Here is a 7,389-nt window from a genome sequence, read left to right on the forward strand (position 1 = left end):
ACAAAAAATACTAAACCCCAAAAATAATTAATTGATATGGAAAGATTCAGACACAATGACTGATGTTCAGTGATTTGCATAACTGCCTGGATTCTAGATGGCGCTTTAAGAAACCATGAAATGAAAAGGCTTAACTAACAGTGAAATAACTTAGTAAGCATAACCTAACAGCTCAGGTATTGTGAAACAACTTCAGAGAAATTCAAGCAAAGAAAAAAAATCAGCACATCAACAGTGGGTTTGGAGGAGAGCGGTTAAAAATTTTGTATGACTGATGCATATAGAAGTGAATGTAATATTCAAAGTGTTTGTATTTTGAAAATTATAGATGTTTGGCTAGTCAGTAGACAGACATGAAAAAGTCTGAATCCTAAGTATTTCATTCACCTCTCATATATCTGAAAGATTTCTTTTTCTTAGTATTTGCCATTTGATTATTAAAATTCAACTCACTGAAAAATGAAAAATTCAAAACGACACTCTTTCATAAGAAATAATTTAGCAGCCATACACACATAATCACCTTTCAATCAGCCTGCAAAATGGGAATGGTAGTGGTCGAGTCAGCTGCCAGAGACCTGCCTACAAGCAAATGCACATACTAGCATGCAGAGAACAGAACAGAAAAGTACCAGAGTTGATCACAGTTTCCAAGAATATATTAAAATCCCCTCAAATACATCTAGTTCAATCTTCTGACTAAAATATCTTGGTAAATGAAAGCTTGTGACAAATAAAAGAAAACAAATAAGCATCAGTAAGTGACTGCACCTGTGGGTTCAAAGAGACTTAATTAAGCATTTAAAATAATAAAGAACTGAATCAGGAGCAGAACACTTTCTGTATGTATATGAGTCACTGGCTTTAGTAAGTATGCTTGCTTAGATCCTCGAAGCTGCTTTGGTGCCTATCTGTCTCTGCAGGATCATTATATAGATGCCCAGCCCCAAAGCAAAGCCTCCCAGATACCTGAGTTCCTGCCTATCAGTGTCTGCAGAGCCATCCAATTGCTGCTGCCAGCTCACAGCTATCAGACTGGTTGGTCCTCTCACTCAAGCCCAAGTCTCATGCACCTAAAATAAGAACCTTTAACAAGGCAGAAAATCATAGCATTCTGGCTCTCTTGGTGCACTCAGTCTATTCTTACTCCTTTTGCCTTCTAAGCCCTGCATTGTATCACTTGGATTTGGGTCATCCATGGAACAGGGCCACAACCCGAAAAAAAAGAGCCATGGGAGACTGGGCACAAACAGGAGACACAGATATAGTTCAAAGAAAGGTTTTGCCTCTCAGTTTATGGCCTCTCTAAGTGACTGATGTGTCCCAGTTGCTGACTTCCAAGGCAGGTTGCTGACATCTGTGTGAAGTGTCTCCTCCTGGATAGAAACAGCTCCCCTCCCTGCCTGGCAGAGAGGTGTGCCAAGCTGAGGTTGACGATTCCTTGGTCCCAGCTGAGGGTGCTTTCCCCTCCACCTCCATCTTTTTCCCTCACACTTTACTCATCATTCAAGCTGTCCTCCACATTACTACGGTATCTTACACATCCAGCATTCTCTGACATGTACAAAGCAGATGATATGCAAGCCTGAAAATTCTGCAAGATAGCATAACTATGAAGATTTAGGCACTTTCAGAATTTAAGCCATTTACGTTATTAAGTTTCTTTAATGACCTCAATGTTGGACTTACAACAGTAAGACTACATTTGCCTTTTACAGTAGGCTTGGTGTTCTTTTTAAATATTACTTATGTTGCAATAGACTGACATGTGACGAGAATTTACAAAGTCAGGTGGTGTGCCTGATAAGGGTCAAAAATCTCCCTAGCTTTCAATTGCCTACTAAGCCACCAGGAAAGGGTGAGGATTGAACAACAGGTCATCGCAATCACAGAAAGAACACCTGTGAATGGCACTAATGCAGTTCCACTGCATCACTAATAAATTTGGGAACAATGGAGAGGTTGCAGTAATCAAGAATCCAAGCAAAGAATCCTTTCAAGAAAAGGGTACACAAAATGACAGCTCAACAGGAGAAAAAAGAAGGAATCAGAAATTATGTGAACTGAGGTTAAAGGGTTTTGGTGAAAGTGTCATCTGCTGGAAAGCTGGGTTAACTGCAGTTGTTAAGAAACATTTTTCAACTTACGTATGTGTCAACAAGCAGCCCTAAAGTTCATTTTTTGAACTTGGTCATATAACTTTATTCTTTTGATCACTGGACCTGGAGTTGATCTTATAGCAATGACTGACACTGTAAAAAGATACCTGTCAAGATAGTATATTTGAAATCATTAAGTGGCATCACTCTCTGCTCCTGAGAGTTCAGGAATATTCATGTCTAACAAGGAAAGGGGATAGAGAAGAAAAAAATCAGATGCCACAGGTTAACTCTAAAATAAGCACATTTGTTAGGGATCCACATCTGACATTTAGAAGCTTCATATTACAAGGGCTACAAGCTGGCATACTAACATGAACTCTGTCACACAACACACCCAGAGTTTCTTAAAATTCATAAATTAATTTGCAATGAAGTTACCTTTCATTAAAGAGCCTGAAAGCACTGGCAGGTACTCTCTTAAGTGTAAGCAAGCATTACACCACCATATTTACAGATGAATTAGGACAAAGAAATGCTTCTAATGAAATCTTAAACAAGAAGCCTATTTGTTTTAAGAAGTACATGGCAGCTTTGTCTTTCTAGAAGCTGAAGGAAATTAGTAGTATTAAATAATTATAGGTGGCTTCTGACACAACGAAACCACCAGTCTTCTTACAAAGAAACCCAAAACTCCTTCAAGGAAGCTCCTATCCCATCCTAGCTGGACCATCATTTTGAGTTCTGATGGAGCTACTTGCTCTCTTGTCTCAGCGTTTTTACTGGGTTTCCATTAACTGTGTAAGCCACTATTTTGCTCCATGTAGTAGGATGTTTGTTCAATATCTCCGGTGCAGGTGAGGAACACACACACCTATAATGTTGCAGTATATGCAGAATGCAGAAAGGTCAATTACAGAACGTTCCTCATGACAGCAGGCAACATCATTTGTGCTTAAGGCATATTGTCAACATATTTAGAATAGAACCTAGGTAAAATGCTAAGCCATATATGTTAATAACAGTAGCAACAGTGACCGGGTTAACTGAATAGAATAAAACCATAAACATTGCATAAGTATCAATTAGTAGGTTTTAATAAAAATAAAAATTTCATTTGTTTACCACAAAAAAAAAAAAAAACCAAAAAAACAAAACAAAAAAAAAACCAAAAAACCAAGGCCCCAACCCCTTTTCACAAACTGAAGCTAGAATTTATAGCTGAGTAATTTGGCAGGTAACCTACTCTAAGTACTGTAAGTTCACTTTCAAATGAGCTTGTTCCCAACTGTATTTAAAAACGGAACTGGACTAAGCTAGCACTACTGTAAATTCAAACCTCAGCTCACTGAGCAGTAACTTTCCCACACAGAGAAACCTATAAATCACCCAGCCTGTGATTATAACCCACCAGTCTAACTTCCCCAACAATCCAGTAGATACCATGGATCTGTTACTTGTACAGGGAAGGCTAATTGGAAGAGACCCTGTCTGAGCAGTGGGAGTTGAAAGAATAAAACGAGGTGAGACAGTTACCAGGTTGGATCATAGAAGATTTGAGGCTCTCTGGAAGAATGAAAATTGGCTCCAATTCTGTTCTTTAATTTAAAGCTTCAACTTTAATGAAGATTGTTTGTTGTTTAAAAATATCCATTTTCTCGTCTAATGCTTTTTTGGTAGATGTTCATTAAAAATTTTGTTATGTAGGAGTAAGTTCAACATCTTGGGGCACAGGTCTAAAATATAGATCTCCATCCCAGCAAAAAAGTCTCAAGTACTCTTACAATATAAAGAGCTCTTGATTTCACCTGGGAACTATTTAATGTTAAAAATAGAGATGAGGAACTACTTTTATTCTGAAAAACTGAGTTCAATTTCTGACTGATGTAACCTGCTCAAGTTTTCTAAAATTTCCCACGCATTGCTTATTTTGAACTTAAAAAATACGTAGTTATCATCAGGTTTTATTTTAAGCAGTTGGGAGTAGAAGATACAAAAGTTAAAATTAACAGTGACAGACTCTTTAAATTCTTGTCCCTTTCAGGACTCTACAGTAGATATCTTACACATATACAAAATGTGGTTTATAAAGAAGACAGTAATGTGTATGAAGAGTAAAGAAGATGCCTTGTATCAGAAACACAAACCCCAATTTTTATTGGTTTTTTAAACGTATACAGGCACACTTTCTACAATGAGAAATAGCATATTAACTCACTTGTAGGCTCTGGTGGCAATTGGTGTTGTTTTCTCTGCTTGTTCAGGTATAATTAGACAACAGTTTTGGGCAGACAAACTAACACGTTTGCTGGAATACCAATCAATGGCATTGCTCTAATGGTATTTGCCTCAGCTTTCAGTCTTCCCAATAGTAGGGGATTAGTGATTGATTTCAGTGAAACATAGAGCTCTGCTTTCAGCAGTATAAATACAGCACAAGACACAGAACAAAAAGTGTCAGAGGGGTAAGGAGCTGGAAATGCTGGTTTAGGTGGAGACAGGCAGCAGCACAAGCCAAAGCAATAGCCATCGTTCCCTCTCGATGGAAGAATTTTTATGTATTGCTTTAGCTGTGTTATAGGCTGCACTCCACTTCTGATTGCTCATCCAACTCAAACTCTGCTCCTGCAACATATTTTTATTTCTAGTTCACTACTTTGTCATAAGGGACAGACAGGTCACCTCAACCACTAATGGCAATATATGAAAGGAGGTCACAACATAAGTCAGGGCTGGCATGAACACAGCTGTTGTCTCTCAGTATAAAGCAGCAAATACCTCCAGCTCCTGTACAAGCATGGCATACAAACATAATCTTAGAATGATGCAGCAAATACTTCCAACTCTTTTACAAATCCAGCTGTACAGACACAGGTATAAACACCAACACCTTTCTTTGAAGGCCCTTGTCTCCCTTTACTAGAAGTTCCTGAGTCAGTACGCTTTCTTTTACTGCAATAAACATTCTTGGCTTGCTTTGAGGTGTCTGCCTTTTGGCAAGAAGATCCTTGATGTCATATGTGGTGACATATGAGGTGTCATAAAGCACCATAACATATTGTGGCTACAATCAAATTTTTAACACGACCATTTCATGGTATTTTATTTTTTCTACAATACAATAGTTTCAAACAATAGTTTCTGATACACACTTAATTTTATATTAAATAAGTTTTACTAAGCAAAACACCCATTAATATGTTCTATTAAACTATAAAGGTGCTAACATCTTCAAAATGGAAAGATATAAGAAATCTTATAAGATTATTTTAAGAAAGGTTTTAAGATATAAGAAACTACCTTATCTTAATTTAGATTCAATATATGGCTGTTATTCAGTAAGCTGTCATACATACAGTGCAAGTGTTTTGGCAAAACATTGTGTAGTTATTCTTGACTCAGCATTTATTTATACTATCAAAAGACATTCCAGAATTCACAGGAAGACAGCTGTTTTGGTTGTTCGGTTAGGGTTTTTTAGCAGGATGCAATACATAATTTTATTACGCTCACTGGACTGAATTTTAAGTTAATGAACTAGGTTAAGACAAGTGTAAGGTGTTAGTTACATGTTGCCATGCTTTGTTTTGTCCTGAAAATTGGCATGGACAACTTCTTTTCGTAACTTTTAATGAAATTCCTTCACACATTGAAAAACATAGCATAGGACTGAATATGCATTCTTTTATACCAAGATGACCAATAATTCAGAAATTATTGGCTACGTACTGCTCCCCTCTGTACACAGGCAACTTCTCCTAATGCATCTGAGGAAAATTTCTTGATGATGAAAGTAGTGGAACGACAACTTAATTGCATCATAAAATAAGTAAGGAGACACCTACACACCCAGATATCACATACTTCAAGCAGCACCTTCCAGTTTTTCTAGTCAGCTTTTAAATACGATGGCATTTTAAGGACATACTAAAATGCTTTGGGCAAGTTTGCTACCTACAAGCATGGATTCTCTTCATGCTGAAGTTACAGTAGCCATAACCTTGGTTTGCTGCATTTTAAACTAATCCAGCTGCCTTCAGCAATCTGATCTAATCCTGAGCTCAATTATGTTTGAAAGCTTTTCTTTAACATTGAGCTTTTCCGTTTCTGTGCAAGGAAACTGAATACCCACAAGTTCCGTGGCAAATAATTTTGCTACACTAAGGAATCAATAAGAATATCAAGTCTATTTTTTCCTGGTTTCAAACACCACGCATTAGAGAGTGCCATCCTAACATCCCATACAATAATCTGAAATGAGTTCTTTTTCATAAGCACAGATCCAGCTGAGCAGTAATTACAGTGAAATGTGCTGTCATCTCTCCAAAGAATAGTAATTAGGGATATGAGCCTGGATGTCTTGTATGCTTATGGAAACATTTTTTCTTCCCAGCTAATGATCAGGCAAATAGTAAATCATTAAAAGGAAAATGACAAAGGGTGTGGGTAGTGACTGTCATCAGCCTCGTTCACCAGCTCCAAACTTTGTCATCTTCCTTTAGAAGACAAACCCTGATGATGCCAAAGTTTAAATTTTTCGTGCTTCTTCGGAGAAGAAAACAAATGTAGTTAATTAACCTTGTTATTTTTTATTGGTAGCAAGTCTCTTCCTCTTTACTGATCTGGGAAAACATCTCTGTATTAGACAGACTACCCCTATTATGGGGGGCAAAGGGAGTCAAAACTGTCTCACAGAAAAAGTAGCAGTTTATCTATTACTAGTACAATAATTTAAAACACCACCTAAGAGCACAGGCATATGCCTCTCTGAAACTAACTTAGAGTAACCACCAGCTTCTGTTTTCTAGGCAGGCCAATTTTTACTGCTCACATACTGATTGCCGGGAGGAATGAAAAAGACCTCCCAGGCTGCCTCACTGCTCCAGTTTTTTGAGACCAAGAATAATTTCTGTTACATTTACAGGTAACAAGGTACCTAATGGACATGAATCTGGAGCTGGTTGTGGTTTAATGTCGCAGTGTCAAGTATTTAACAAAGTAATTATTACCAACTCCTGGTATTTGTTTTTTTTTTTTTTAAAAAAACTACCAATGGCAACTGGTACCTTCGTTGCAGTTTTTTGTGATACACACCACTGTGTTATTTGACCAATGCACCAGTAACCATAATATTTTCTTGGGACTTAGGAGAACCAGCCTCCAGATATACAGGAAAAGCTGCTTCAAACTTAACAGTGTAGGTGTGACTTTAGCTCTTATCTTCCAAATCTTACGCGATGTAATCCTAAAGCCCTTACGGCAAAGTTTTATCCTCTCCACAATTTCAGTG

Source organism: Corvus kubaryi, unplaced genomic scaffold (assembly GCF_017639235.1).
Source record: "Corvus kubaryi isolate FWS band 111438036 unplaced genomic scaffold, C.kubaryi_AGA036_p1.0 132, whole genome shotgun sequence".
In the NCBI taxonomy this organism is placed as follows: Eukaryota; Metazoa; Chordata; class Aves; order Passeriformes; family Corvidae; genus Corvus; species Corvus kubaryi.